This window comes from Arvicanthis niloticus, chromosome 14, assembly GCF_011762505.2.
Source record: "Arvicanthis niloticus isolate mArvNil1 chromosome 14, mArvNil1.pat.X, whole genome shotgun sequence".
Taxonomy (NCBI): domain Eukaryota; kingdom Metazoa; phylum Chordata; class Mammalia; order Rodentia; family Muridae; genus Arvicanthis; species Arvicanthis niloticus.
In genome coordinates this window covers 72,570,716-72,586,829 of record NC_047671.1, presented here as the reverse complement: position 1 = coordinate 72,586,829, position 16,114 = coordinate 72,570,716, and positions in this window count along the sequence as shown.

The following is a 16,114-nucleotide window of genomic DNA, read 5'->3' as shown; positions in this document are numbered from 1 at the left end:
CTCTTCCCTTCTTCCCTCCTCCCCTAACCCTTTCCTGGCCTGGTCCAATCTAGACTCCTCCAGATGCCTTAGGTTGTACTTCAATCTATGATAAAACTCTTCTCCTTCAACCATACCTAGGAGTGGGCATGTCCTCATTTGTATTCATTCATTTTTTCTATCGTCATGCATGTCAGCAAAATCAAAACTGAAAGGCTAGTGAGGAAGATTTAGCTCATATGTCTCAAAATGGGTTATGGGTTGATTTCCAAGTATTGCTTCGTTCTAAACAAAACAAACAAACAAGGGAACTGTTCATCTTGACAAGGGGTACAGGCAAACTTGCTTTTCCTAGATATTAAATATTTGGTGCTTTATGAGCCGAACAGTCTATCATAAGGGCTCAATTCTATTGTAATGTAAAATTAGCCATAGAAAATACGCAAGCAATGGCGTCTGTTATTCTGGTAAGACTATCTGGAAATTAAAACTTTAATTTCTTATGTCATAAAATTATTTTTTGTACTTCTCTTTCAATCATAGAAATATGAAAAATAGTTCTTAGTCTTTAGTCAAACTATGGTCTCTGGGCTGCAGTTTGCCATCTCCTGGTTTAGACCACAAAGGAAAAGGGAGAGAAGTCAGAAAGCACAGTATAGAGGAATTTAAGGTAAAATAAGAGAATCATCTCTTCTCCGGGAATTTCTGGAAGAAATGATGTAGTGTGTGAGCTGTCGTTGGTTGGAAGCATAACATGTGATGAACTGAAACAGACAGTTTTGTGTGTGTTAGTCATTGGCTGTAACAGGAGTCAGATGGGTCTACAATCCAATATGGTCTTAGTGCAGCGTGTGGGAAGAGAAAAGCCAAGCGATGATTAAACTGAGTGACCCCAACCACCACACCACACCCCAATTGTGTGCTCACTCTTCAGTATGTGCAAGGTACTGACACGCTGGGGATCAGACTGAGGGTCTTGAACATCCCGGACATATGACTTGCTCCTGAACTCTACTCCCGGCCCTGACCTGGAGAGAGTGAGTATATTTAGTCAGTTAAATAGAACAGATTTCCCTAATTGGATGCAAATACAGGAGAGAGGGGCAGGTAGGTACCAGTGGCACTTGGGTAGGCAGCAATGCCATTCAAGTCTAACCTGGTTTTCTAATTGGCAAGACATTTCTTTTTCCCCTTACTTCTGTCCATGGACATCAGCATTGTTGCCCCACCTCATTTCCCTGGCACTAGCTTTTACTTTAGCTATCTGCTGAGCGCTGTGAGCCTGCATTCCACACGTCATTTCTGAGAACTCAGGTGCCGTAAATTGGGCAACTGAGGAAAAGCCAGAGACAAGGAAAAAAATCTCAAGAAGATAGAAACTTCCTTGAAAAGAAGGAGGGAGAAAGAGAGAGGAGGAAGAGGAAGAAGAGAAGGAAAAGAGGAGAAGCGGAGGAGGAGGAAGAGGAAAAGGAAGAGGAGGAGGAGGAGAGGATCGGGTAAGCATTATGGTCTGGGATAACCTCAGGATAAAAGTAGAGGGTTCACTGACATCCAGACAGGAAAGTGAAACAAGAAACCAGCAGTGGAAGGAAGGGAGGATGCCACTGACTGATCATGATTCTTAAGCTCCGGGCCATGGAGGAGAGTGCTCACAGGTGAGAGCGAATGAGGTGCAAACTCATACAACAGCAGGGAGGAGTCTGAGGACACGAGGACACGAGGACACGTCAGGTGAGACCAGCTGTACAGGCCACATGCTTGATTCTTTTTTCCTATGAAATTCTCAGAAGAGGGAGAAAGACAGAAAGTACATGTCAGACAGGATTTGGGATGAGGGAATGGGAACATGTTTCCTTTTGGAATGATTAAAATGTTACTGGATTTCATTGCTCAACACTGTACTTCAAATCACTAAACTGTACACTTCTCAAAGGTAAATTTTACGACTTTGAATTATCGCTCTGAAAAGTTTGGAATGAAAGTTAATACGATTGTCACCATCTTGGCTCATAACACGTAGATAGAAAGGCTCACTGTTGCTCAGTTGGTAGAGTGCTTGCCTACCATGTACAAGGCCCTGGGTTCCAGCTCCAGCTCAGCATTGATTGGTCATGGAGGCTCACCCTTAAGTCAGAACTTGAGAAGTGGAGTTAGGAGAACATGAAGTTCAGGGATGGCTACATAGCAAGTTCAGTTTCCTGGAGTCCTCAAGACGTTATGTAAAACAAACCAAACATAGGTATGGATTCTTTCAATACATTCTTTAAAATGTGTTTCAATTAACTTATAAATCTATCACCAATAGAGATTGGCTTGCATGGATAAATTATACCTATCTGAGATAATAGTTTCTTTTTTCAAAATTTCTTTGTAAAATATGTTACAAGCTCAGGGCCGTACAATAGCTCAGTAAGTCAAATGCTTGCCATGTAAGGCATGAAGGCCTGAATTCAATCCTTATCACCTGGTTTAAAAAAAGCCAAATATGCGTCATGCCTGCAATCCCAGTGCTAAGGAGGCAGAGGCAGGAGGATCACTGGGTTTGCAAGGCAACAAATCCAGCCTACCTGGGACCCCCAGGTTCAGTGAGAGAACCTGCCTCAAAAAAAATACAGTGAAGAGTGATTGAGAAAGACACTCTACATCAACCTCTGGCCTCTATACGCATACATACGTGTGCATCCACATGCATGTGCACACAAACATACATACACATATACAACCCCAAACTATCTAGAAGTTCATCTTAAATAAATATCTAGTTCTATGATTTCATATATAACTAAACATGATCAATTTTATAATCCAGTGATAATTAAAAAAACTATTTTAGAAGTTACTTTGATTGTTTTTGAGGTGCAGTGAGCAGACACAAGTTTACAAAAGTGATTTTGTTCTGGTCCAAGGTCAGGTTATAACATCACAGGATTATCTAATTCTTTTCATGTTTTCCAATGAGAGTGTTAATATTATGTTGTCTGGACTTTAACAATCATGATACAATCTGCAAAAACCAATGGGAAAGTGTAAAAAGTCAATTAATATTGTAGGTAGATCACAGTTTTGACATTTTTGGGGAAGCTGTTTATGAATACAATTAGAACATTTAAATTTATTAATACATAATTGTGTGTGATAACAGACAGTTTCACTAACTTGATCTCCTTAGAGTTCACCAACTTGTTTCAAAATCCTGATGGATACAGGTGATATATATCTAGAAGCCCTGAACAGCAGTCAGGAAATAATTGAGATAGTAATGTGCTGGCTGAATTAAGATGGGGATCTGAACACGCAATCCACATGAAAAAACTGGGCACAAATAGAAACAATGTAGGTGATTGGCATTGCTTTTGGTTGTCTCCTAGAAGTTGAAGGTAAGTCCTTACTGCTGAAGACACCATGCACTTCACATAAAAGACCTGGTGGACCTGAGCTGGATCTGACTCGCGTACTACCTTCCTGGTGGCTTGCTTTGATGGTACCAAGGTGCTATATAAACTTCCAAGGCAGGGAAGCCACCAATAGTCCTACTCAACTGTGATGCTTATGAACCACAAAAATGGGGAGCATGGCATAGTAACCCTAAGGGTGCAACAGTGGTGCTCATAAGTTGGTGGTGGCCAACAGATCTCTAATTGGACTTAAGTTATGCTCAAGAAAGGGAAATTATGCTTGGTACTGGAAACCTAGACAACTACCCAGGGATAGGGAGATCAAGCATCTTAGAGAGGACCCGATAGTGTCACTTACTAAAACACCATCATTCCTAACTATATTCTGTCTTTACACCCACAGAGAAGTGTGGCTCTCACCGCTCATCAAAGAAACTTGTCTTTGCAATAGATGCTTCAACCATGAAACCTCAACAATATGGCTGCTTAAACGAGACCTTAAGAAGTGTGATGTCAATAGACATGCTCATATTGAAGGGGAGACTCTCATGGAGCCCCACCTATAGACAATTGTTGCGGCCCGAGCTGCCCTACATTTGGGGGCCAAAATGTCAGGGGCCACTCAGTCAGTGTTGGAAGCCGCACTGCCAAAAGCAGCTCTGGTCCGAGGGTCGGGGTTCAGCAAGAGAGAGAGAGCGAGGACAGACTCGAGGAATGGAGACCAGACAGAGTGTGATTCAATCCCGTTTATTCTTCAGTCTCTCTTCCTAGTCCCTAGTTTCTAGTCCCTAGTGCCTACAAGTTCCAAGTTACTTCTTCCAAGTGCTAAGTGCCTACTGTCTAATTCTAAGTTCTCCCTCCAAGTGCCAAGTGCCTAATACCTAATAATCCTTCTTCCAAGTTCTCTAGTCCAAGTGTCTTCTACCTCAATGCCTAATTCCTACTCCAAGTTGTACTCCAAGTTGTACTGTCTAACCTAATTCCTAGTTCCAAGTTGTACTCCAAGTTGTACTCTTAATTGTTCTCTTTAATGTCTAATAATTACTCCCAAGTTGTACTCTAAGTTGTTCTGTCTTAATGCCTAATTCCTAGTTCAAGTTGTACTCTCTGAAGTGTCTGATTCTCTGATCTCTCTTCTGTCTGCCTCTCGCCCTTTATATGTCTCACTTCTAAGCCACACCTCTAAGTTACTCCTTTAATCATGCCCTTAGGTTTTTTTCTCTAAATCTGATCTCTAAGTCACGCCCTTAAGTCACACACCTTTAAGTCTCACACACCCAAGGGAAGATCCTGGGTATCTGAAGCAAGATGTTATCAGAGTGTGCTGAGCTGTTTCAGGCTAATGTAATCAAGTCTCTTATCAGAGTGTATGGCTCAAGATGGATTCAAGGATGATAGCCGCCTTCTGTCGGCTCCCCACAGAGAATGGGCTATAGGCAACTAAGGAATCCTTGGAATGGGTGAAATAGTTTCCCCCTGGGATGAGCCCCCAGTTGGTTATCCAATACCAAATGGTCAGCCCTGACAGCATATGCATACAAGTAACATTAAAGGACTGTCCAGGTTGTGTTTATAATTTAGGGATACACACAGGAACAAAACTTTGAGAGGGAGAAGGATACATGGGAAGGATTAGAGGGAGGAAAGGAAGGGGAAAATGACTCAATTATACTTTAATTTTTTAAAGAAGTTTCTAAAATATTTGGCATGGTGGTGTGCACTTGATGAGTCACAAGCCAATGAGAGTCCCGGTCTCAAAAGGACATGAACTGTATTCCTGGGGTTGATGAGCCAGGCATGGTGGCATACACCTTTAATCTCAGCAATTGAGAGGCAGAGGCAGGTGGAGTTTGATACCAACCTAGAGTATATATATGGAGTTCAGTCCAGCCAGAGCTACATGATGAGACCCTGTTTCTTTGAACAATAACAAAAATAAGTCATGTTCAAGACTCCGTGTGTGTGATAACTATACATATATAACTTAACGTTGGAAGTTGAGTTGATTTTCTAATTTTTCCACTCAGAGCCTGCAAATCATTGCTAATGTTTCTCCCATAGCTGTCCTAAGGACTAATCCCAGGGCCTCACAGACGCTGGGTAAGCAAGTGTTTCCTTCACCACCGAGCTAATCGTCTGCGGCTGAGCGTGTTCTTAACCATGAGCGCTGTGCATGGAATCCATGTGCTAATCTGCTCAGCCTCTGCCTTTCCTTGTTCAGATTTCATTCCTAGCAAGACGTACCAGGATGCATCCACATCCTTCCACAGCCTCAAAGTCCCTCTCAAAAACTGGCCGGTGCTCATGACCAGTCAGCTTCCAAGGCCCTTGCTAGTTAAGAGACAGTATAGTAGCTGGTTCATATAACTTAATTCCAGCCTCCAAAGTAGGCACTCAGTGTGAAGAGGAAGGAAAAGGAGGCTGATAAGCACTTTGTGACTTTGTCTGTCTTGTGAGATAAGACTCACAAGCCTGCAGCCTTCGCAGATAAGGTCTACAGGGTCAGTGTAAGATCCACCCAAAGTGGTGATCAGGTATTTGCTCTGTGAACAGTGCAGGATTATCTGCATCATTTCAGATACATTCTTTATAGAAGGGAATTGAACTCAGGCTACAAGTCTTAGCTGCAAGTGCCTATACCCACTGAGCCACATTGTATACTCACTTTTATTTTATTTATTTATTTATTTATTTATTTATTTATTTATTTATTTTTACATTTTGAACTTGTATCTCCTTTGCTTTGAGCTGTCTTCTTCTTCTTTTTTTTTTTTTTTTGACATGCTTTCAGCTTCCGAATAAGTCCTAGCTTCTAAGAGTACAGTTACAGAGTTTTCTTCGTTGTTTAAGGTCAGTAGGTTTTTAGAAAGCAGTTAGTTAGTTCTGGCCTTACTGCCTCTGTCTTGTGGCCCTCAACCTAGTGGAGAGTTTTCAAACCACAATGTAGGGGAGGGAGATTCAGAAGGGCCCATTGAACAGTGTGGGGGAGTACAGTCCCTCATGTGCCAGGGCCCAGAACACTCCAATCCACACTCCAGTCAGACATGCTCTGTACTCATGCAGTTTGGGAGACTGGAGAATGATAAATAAGCAATGAATGATTGCATTGCACCAGGCCCGGGTTGCTTGAGCTCTACCTATTTCAAAGGAAATTTTAGCCCTTGGCCAGAATCTAGAAGATAACCTTTAAAGTCTTGGAATAGTTTGCCTTCTAGAAGCTCCCTTTAACCTGGTATCTATCTTTGCTGGCAATGTGATTGATTAATAATGGGTGGAGGATGATAATTTTTTAAAATTTTTATTCTATTTATTCACTTTATATCCTGATTGTAGCCCCCCTCCCTCCTTGCCTCCCAGTCCTGCTCTTTGATAATGTGAGCTCTGTAGAGGCTGAAGAGTGATGAACTCGACCATGTGGGCACTCCAAGCTGGTGTTCAGTAAGCACCCAGGGCACTGGAATTTGGAGAGAGTCCAGTAAAGAGTTTTCCACATGAGTATGAGAAACTGAACTCCATTCCTTAGAGCCCACAGTAAACAAACAAGCAGGCAGGTGGGACAAGAGGACCCTGGAGGTCACTGGCCAGTCAATCTAGCTGAATGGGTGATTTCCAGGTTCAGTGAGCGACTGTCTCAAAGAATAGGGTAGAGAAACACTGAGGAAGATGCCTAACATTGACTATGGCCTATGCATGACCACACGTGCATGCATACCTGCATGTATGTGCACATGCAAGCACATAACCCTGGGCATCCAGGCTTGTGTGAATGTCTCTAGTTGGTGATACTAATGCCATTGTAATTGCTAGGAGAATGAAGGCCTATGCACATGTCCCCATCAGAGAAGAACAATTAAAAACTTATGTCTAGCCTCTGCTGTACATGCCTCTCTAACTTTACCAAACACAGCGTTTCATTCAAACAGAATAGGAGCGTTTACTCATGAGCCATACATGAGTTATGGCCCCTTAAAGACCACAGAGTATCTTGGTTTGACAGCAGTTCCTTGCATTACAGCACCACATACCCACATAGAAATCCAACAAGTTCCTAGTCTAACATCTGTAGAAACTGAAACAAGTTTGTTATGTCTTTAAATATGCTGAACAGCCAATGACACCAGCACAAACTAGCACAAAGCAGTTCTAGATATGGGGTTAGCTTTGTAGTTCTTTCGCCTGTGAGGCCTGTGGCTCCCTGAACTATTGAGTGCACTAGGTACTAATCTGCACTGAATCTTTTTGAAGGGACTTCTCTTCCATGGGAGAAATAAATGCAGCTTTTATTCACCTGATGGAGTTGCTGTCTCAGGCTTACTGCCTCCATCTGCTAACCTAGGCCTAATTCTGTACAATCTAACCTAGACCTAGAATGTTTTCAGCCTCCGAGACTTACTGCTAGATAAGTTCACCATTTCTAGTTTTTTCAGAGCTCTGGCTGGTTGGTTCATCTCAGCTGTTCCTTGCTCAGTCTTCTCCCAGCTGACAGATTCAAACTGGTTTCTCCTGACTTGCTCTGTGTGGCCTCAAACTAATTCTGGCAATCTGTTCTAATCTTCCTTTTTATTCTTCCTTTTATTATTCTCTGGCTCATTCTGTCTTTACCTGTGTCTACCTTGTTCTCTCTTCAGTCTGTCTCTGTAAAACTCCCCCAGCAAACCTGCCTCCTCCCCCTTTTTCCTCTTTCCTCTCTCTTCTCTTGAGAATTGGGCAGATCCTATTTTGTCAAATCTTTCTCTGATTCATCACTTTGTCTACCACTCAATTAAACATTACTTTTTTTAGATGATTTTTTGGGGGGAGGAGAAGAAAGAGTTTATTTCCTCTTATATCTTACGGTACATTATGAATGGTAGTCAGGACAGGAAATCAAACATGAACTTGGAGGCAGGCACTGAGGAAGAGGTCATGAAGGAATAGAATTCCTGTCTTGTGCAGTCTGATTTCTTATTCCAGCTGTTCAGGGATGGCACTTGCAATAGTAAATCATCAGTCAAGAAAATGCTCAATGATCTTTTGCCTACTAGACAATCTGATGGAGACATTTTCTCAACTGAAGTTTCCTTTTTCAGTTTGACTCCTGTTAGACTATATTTGATAAAAAAAACAAAGAAAGAACAAAATAATGAAAGAATGAAAGAACAAAAGAAAGAAAGAAAAACAAAGAAGGAAAGAAAGATTTTCTATTTTCTTAAAGAACCAGCCCCTGTTTTTGTTGATACTTTGTATAGTTCTTTTTGTTTCTACTTGGTTGGTTGATTTTAGTCCTGAGTTTAATTATTTCCTACCCACTACTCCTCTTGGGTGTATTTGCTTCTTTTTGTTCTAGAGCTTTCAGGTGTGCTGTTAAGTTGCTAGTGTAAGCTCTGTCCAGTATCTTTTTGGAGGCACTCAGAGCTATGAGTTTTCCTCTTAGTACTGCTAGACATTACTTTTTAAAAAACATGGGTGCTTCCTTCTACAAACTAACGTTGCCTTCATTGTTTGGGATTAAATGTGTGTACTAAAGGTGTGTCTATATTCCAGCTAGAGAGATTGAAGGTGTGTGGTAAGATCTGAGCCATACCACAACTAGAAACAGGTGCTTTCAGCAAATAACACTATCTTGGGGTTCACGGTTTAATCAAATATCCTGCAACAGGAGGGCTTTGATAAAGAGAATCATGCTTAGGACTGAGTGCTCCAAAGTCTCTCACTCTCTGTGTATTGTCCAGTTATGGGTCTCTGTGTAAATTCCCATCTACTTCAAGAAAGAGCTTCTCTGATGTAGGTTGAGTGAGGCTGATCTATGGGAATAATAGTATGTCATCAGGAATAATTTTATTGCTATGTTCCTTTACCAAAATCATAGTAATAGTTCCCCCCAGGGCCTGTGAGGTTTCTGGCATCTTCAGCAGTGTGGTGTATGGACTTCATCTGTTGGAGTGGTACGACTCAACAAGCAAAAGGTGGTTGGCTGCTCCCACTACATTCATGCCAATACTGCACGAGTACACTCTGTAGTCAGATCACTGTTATAGGCCACATGATTGGTGGCAGGCAGGTCTCTGTTGTAGGCCACATAGTTGATGGTAGGCAGGTCACTGTTGTAGGGCACATGATTGGTAGCTAGGAGATATTGTTGTTTCCTACCCACCCACCACCCCCCCGCCCCCCCACCTGGCAGCATGCAGAGTGCCTTCCAGGATCATGAATGCTGGTCAGTAGGTTTTGATGAAATATGTGTTGTCTTTAGCAATAGAGCCGTGTGATTAGGTTATGGAGAATAAGCAACAGTCTCGACCATAGCCTGTGGTGTTCGGGAATCCCTGAGGTCCCTTTGGCCAAAGCTCAATACAATGTTACCCATTCCTGGCACTGGAGGTTTTAATGGTAGCATAATATGTCTAGTTGGGATGGTGTTCTCCCATTTTATGGTGACTCTATTTTGATTCCTTTTATATATTTATGTATTTTAGGAAGCTTCTACAGTACTAGGTTTCAATATGGTTTTCCCAGAGTTCTTTAGTGTTAGTTATCCCCGCTCACATTCACTCCTTTGCCCTGAGCTTCCATCCTCCTCCTTATCTAATGCTTCTATTCTAGTTCCCCTTCCTCTCTCCACATCACTACATTCTAGTTCTCTTTCCTTGAGAGACCCTTTCTTTACCCCTGATTCTTTACTAGGCGTCCACACCCAGCACCTATGACTATTTTGATTGTGGCACAGGAATCTAAAGCTAAGGTTTATGTTTAAGAGAAAACATGTGATATGAATCTTTTGCAGTCTGCATTACTTCATTCAAGATGGTGGTTTCTAGCTGCATCTATCCACCAGCAAATTTCATTTCATATTTTTTTTTATAACAGAATACTATTCCATTGTACAATGTACCACATTTCCATTATTTATTCACCTGTTGGTGGACGGTTTCCAATTTCCAGCTATTATGAAATAGAGCATCAATGAATGTGGACGAGAAAGGCTCTCTACACGAGGATTTAGAGTCTTTTGGGTATATAACCAAGAGTGGTATAGCGAGATATTGTGGTAGGTCAATTTTTAGCTTTTTCAGGAAACTCCATGCTGGTTTTTGTAGAAACTCTACCATTTTCACTTCCACCAGCAATGAATAAATGTTCTCCCCTCCCCCCCACACACATTCTCATCAGCATGAACTGTTTTATTGATCTTGGCCATTCTCACTGGGGTGAGATGAAATCTCAAAGTGGTTTTAATTTACATTTTCCCAATTCACCTTTAATCTTGAAGTCAGGCTAGCCTGGAGTATCAAGCAGAAACAGGAGAGACACACCCTCAAGAAGGTGTCTTCTGACGTCTACTGTGCTAACCGTGGCATGTATGATGTGTGTGTCTCTTCCCCCACCCCCTGCCCAATATCCACAAGTTACACACAATAAGAAAAGGTTATCACTCAGCTTTGGTAGTAAGGTTGCTTAAAAATGTCAATAATATCTTTTTCACTTACAGATTTCCACAGGTTAGGTAACTTTATAAGCCTGCTGTAATTACATACTGATGGCTGAATCTGCAGCCGTCACACAACAATCATCCAGATATCAACCCAGCTGGGTTAATGAACAGGCTATCCCATCCCTACCTTTGGACATGTGTCAGTGTCTACTTTGACTGTAAGGTTCACTTTCTCAGTTCTTGAGGAAGTTAATTTTTGTCAACTTGACACAAAATAGAGTCACCTGGGAAGAAAGAACCTCACTGTCATGGTTTGAATATGATTGGCTCAGGGAGTGGCACTATTTGGAGGTATGGCTTTGTTGGAGTAACTGTGTCCCTGTGGGCATGAGCTTTAAGACCCTCATCCTAACTGCCTGGAAGTCAGTATTCCACTAGCAGCCTTCAGATGAAGATGTAGAACTCTCAGCTCCTCTTTCACCATGCCCGCCTGGATGCTGCCATGCTCCAACCTTGATGATAATGGACTGAACTTCTGAACCTGTAAGCCAGCTCCAATTATTGTCCTTAATAACACTTGGTCATGGTGTCTGTTCACAGCAGTAAAACCCTAACAAAGATACTCACATAAGAAAGTACCCCCATCAGACTATGTAATGGTGAATAGTTAATCCACTCTGGCTCCCACTTTCCTTTTGAAAGTGAGTTCCCAGCCCAGCTCTGGATTCTTTTGAGGCTCCCTTATCTCAGATAGAACAGTAAAATTCGTTGGAATGGGCAATTTGTTGATGTTGAATATTAATTTCTTTTGGTTTTTAAATTTTATTCTCTTATCTGGTTGATGGGTTTTCTTGCTTAAAGGACAAAGTTTGACCGGATGGCAGACATACACATACATGCCTTTTATGACATGATACAGACTATATGAGATGGACTGCAAAAGGAGAAAGAGTAAACTTTATTGGTCCATATAAGAGAAGGAGAGGCTAGGGAGAAGAATGAGTGTGTGTGTGTGTGTGTGTGTGTGTGTGTGTGTGTGTGTGTGTATGTGTGTGTAAAAGTGAAAGTTGAATGATGTAAATGAGCAAATGCATTTCGTGATGTCCATCATCCTGCAGGAGATGTCTCTATCCTGTGAGATGCAGGCGGGGTAACGTGAGCTGCTGTCTCTAATTGGTGCTCCTGTGCTGTCATTCGGTAAGTAAACATTTAGTTCTGCTGAGTCACACAAGGGTCTCTCCTTCCGACAAGCAAGGTTTACATCTCAGATGCAGTTTGAGCCCCCCAGTGCAAAGAAGGCATGCTTGGGACGGCATTAATTACGTTCTTTCTTTTTTGTGACTAAGGAATAAACTGAAATGCCACTGTATTTGTTTAGAGTGTCCCATTTCCCACAGCCGCCCACATAGGATTTCTGACTTGTCACTATCAGGAATGTGGCCTCATGAAGTTGGTTGTTTTTTTTCATTATCTAAGTGTCCCAATTATCTCCCTATCTCCTCGTGTCTTTCTACCCACGTGAACAGAGGAAGAGCTATTTTTACAGTCAGGGTTTGACACATAGGACCTGCAGAAGATGGACTTTTACCACTCATCCTCCCACTTCCTTCCTCAGCCTTCCCCTTATACCACCTACCGTCTACCGTCCATAGGCTCACTGTTTATCTGTGTTCTCAGCTGGAGGTGGACGTGTGTTTCCAGGGCTTGACTCCCAAACTCAGGCTTTCAACAACAGCTTCAGTGAAATGTGATCCAGAGACAAAGTTGGCCCATCTAGCTCCAGCCAGACCTCCCGTCTGCTTGTCTGCTTTGGGGTTCTTGTCTGCTTTGCTGTCCTTCTTGACAGCATGTGTGTATTTGTTGAGTTGGCTGCTATCATGCTCCCTGGGTTCTCCAAAAGAAGAAGTTTCGGAAAACAATGTCCTGCGTTTCAGGAGGCAACTGGAAAAGAGAATGCTACTCCTTACCATGGATTTCCTTCCAGCAATCTCATAGGAGACTCTCTGTCTGTAACACCCTTTCAGGAACTCGTCCCATCTCACTGACGATTTCAGTTCCATGAATCCATCTCCAGTTGCCATTGTCTTCCAAGCCATTCCTTCTATATGTAGGTGGAGGTGTTGTTTCCCAAATTGGTTCTTGATTGTGTCAATAAAGATGGTGAAGCTAATTGCTGGGTGGAGTTTTCCAGGTCCCTGAAGGAAGAGGAGGGGAAGAGAGAGAGAGAGAGAGAGAGAGAGAGAGAGAGAGAGAGAGAGAGAGAAAGAGAGAGGGAGAGGGAGAGAAAGAGAGAGGGAGAGAAAGAGAGAGAGAGAAAGAGAGAGGGAGAGAAAGAGAGAGGGAGAGAAAGAGAGAGAGAAAGAGAGAGTGAGAGAAAGAGAGAGGGAGAGAAAGAGAGAAAAAGAGAGAGAAAAAGATAGAAAGAGAGAAAAAGAGAGAAAGAGAGGGTTTTTCAGCTAGGCTTTGGGGGAGGAGCATGTATGCCATGCAAGGGCTGGAGGTGACTAAAACTGATGGCGATTTCCACCACTGGTAGAATTCTGACATAAGATAGCTGATGAGTTTAGGGCAATAGAGTCTGTGCCCAGCAGTCGTGTTATCTGGCTGGTTTTAAAGTGTTAGAGCTGTCTGGTGTTTTCCATCTGTGGCGGCTCAGGTGGGCAGGAGAAAAGGCACGGCCAGGGCAGACATTGGTGGACTAGCTGTGGGGTAGTTGGCTGCTGGAGAGTAGTTCAGTTCCCAGTGTTCATGGGAAAAGCGCCAGAGATAGCAGTTTGGTAGAGCTGAGTGAGACCAGGATGGCTTGGTGAAGCTAGCCATGGGGGCCGAGTAAGATGGCTATTGCTGGCAGCTGATCTTGGAGCATAGTGGGGCTGTGGCACTGGGCAAGGAGCAAGCATGGTTTTTAAAATTACATGCAACATCTATAGATCCCTTTAGCTAAGGTGCTGTGTGGATAACAGTGCCAGTAGAAAGGTGACATCGTCTGTGGCTTCCTCTTGGCTCATTCCCAATGGCAAGTGTCATCTTGGACAAATACAAATAAAGGGACAATACCTTCTATGGTACGATCACATGTTCTCATGATCTGACCCAACTTGCCAAGGTGCAGGAGCAGATGATCCAGTCCATCAGTTGGGGTGGAGTTTTTCATTTAGGTTGAAAATGATACACATAATGTCTTACTTCTGATAATCATGTCTGGTGCTGCAACAAAGTCCTTGGCAAGGAACATGAAGGAGGGAGGCTCTGGGTATCTGAGCTCTGGGCAGCTCGCTCAGCAAGGCAAGGGCTGAAACTGCCTAGTCCTCCCCCAGCCCTGTTTTGGTTTGACTGGGAAAGATATTTTTAATTGAAAAAAAATTTCATACAATATATTAAAGCATATTTTTTTTAACTAAATGAAGACTACTGGACAGTTTCTTTTTCACCTTCACCGTTGAAAGGTGTTGCTTCCTTCCATTCACTGTGTTTCTGCATAGGCTGTTCTCAGCAAACAGCCTGGAGGTTCTTGTGTCTTTACAGTTTTTATATGCCCTACCACCACCTATAGTTTAGATTTTCTTTAAAAAACAAAACGAAACACCTTTTCCATGTTGTTCTGAGATAGCATCTCTTGTAATCGTATCTGACCTTAAGCTTTCTATGTAGCAAAAGATCACCACCTTGAGCTCCCAGTCTCCCTGCCTTTACCTCCTCAGTTCTGGGATTCAGAGTGGGAATTACCACACCTAGAGTTCACACCATTGTGTTATGTTTTGTTTTTCAATTTTATATGATGGTCCTTGTGTAGTCTATTTCTGTGAGTTATGTGTGAGCGTATGTGTTCATATTTGTATGTGTGCACATGTGTAGGAGAGTGCTGTGTGTGTACAGAGCACAGGCTGACCTCAGCTGTTGTTTCTCAGGAGCTGTCCGCCTTGGTTTTAGAACACAGTCCCTTACTGGCCTGGAGCTCCCCAAGGCTGGCTGCTGAGCCCAGGGTCTGCCTGGCTCAGTTCCACCGTGTCTACCATTTTTTAAAATTAACTTTTTATTGATTCCTTGTGAGCTTCACATTATACACTGCTCAGTTACCTCCCATCCCTCATATCTGCCCTTTGCCCTTGCAACATCCTCACCAACATAAAACACAAACAATCCAACAACAACAACCAAAGCATAAAATCATCTCATGGTGGAAGCTGTAGTGTCACAGTGTGTCCCACCGTTTACCTCTCTGACCACACTTTTAAGTGTTCAATGAGTCACCAGTCTGGCCTGAGATCTCTGGCCTCTGTGACATCAATATTGGATCCTCACCGGGACTCCTCCAGGTCACCCCGTTGCTGCCTTGTGTCACAGAGATCCTACAGCCCTGGATCAGCAGGTCCAGCCTCTTACACATCCAAACCATTTGCAGATGTTACAGATTTCAGATTTTTGGGGTGAGTCAACTCAGAGCCCTGGATCTGGGCCTGTGTGGGAGCTGAACTGGTCAGCACACTGACTCTCCTTTATCTGTACCAGGGTGAGCTTTCCAGCACTGTGCCAGCCAGCTAGGTAACCCGATGCCATCATCTGCAGGAGGCAGTGCTAACTCTCCTGCTCTTATGTCCTCGGGAGCCCGCTCACCGGCACCCACACCTCAATAGCCAGCTCTACTGCACTGTCCAGGCAAGGCACCGGGTCACTCTCTGGTGCTGCAGCCTGTGAGGGGCTGGGTCAGCTCCTGCTCTCATACCCTTGGGGCAGACTCACCTATGCCTTCACCATCAGGGCCAGCTTCACTGTGTTGCCCAGGAGGGGCAAGGCCCACTTTCCTGAGTGCTACAGACAGTGAGGGAGCAGGGAGAGATTTCCTGCTGTCATGACCCCAGGGTCAGCTCTCCGGCTACTGCAGGTGGTAAGGAGTAGAGGCAGAGGACATCACCCCCACACCCATACCACCTCGTATCAAATGAGTGGTGGGACCAGCTCTCCTGAGCTCTAGCTCTCTGGGCCGGTTCACCTAAGCCCCTTCCACCAGGGTCTGCTCAACTGTGCTGCCCAGTCGAGGTTCAGGGCTCTCTCTCCTGAGTGCTGTAGCGGGCGGGGCAGGACAAGCTCATCCACTCTCATGACCCCAGGGCCAGTTCTACCGACTGCCTCAGGTAGTGAGGGGTGAGGCAGGGAGGCCATCACTCCCCCCACCCCTGGCCCCACATAGGCTACCAAGTCATAGCAGACAAGTGGCAGAGCCAACTCTCCTTTGCTCTGTCCTTGAGGCTGACTTACTCTGTCCCTGTAGACCAGGGCCAGCAATACTGTGCTGCCCAGGTGAGCTACAGGGCCTGCTCTTCTGAGTGCT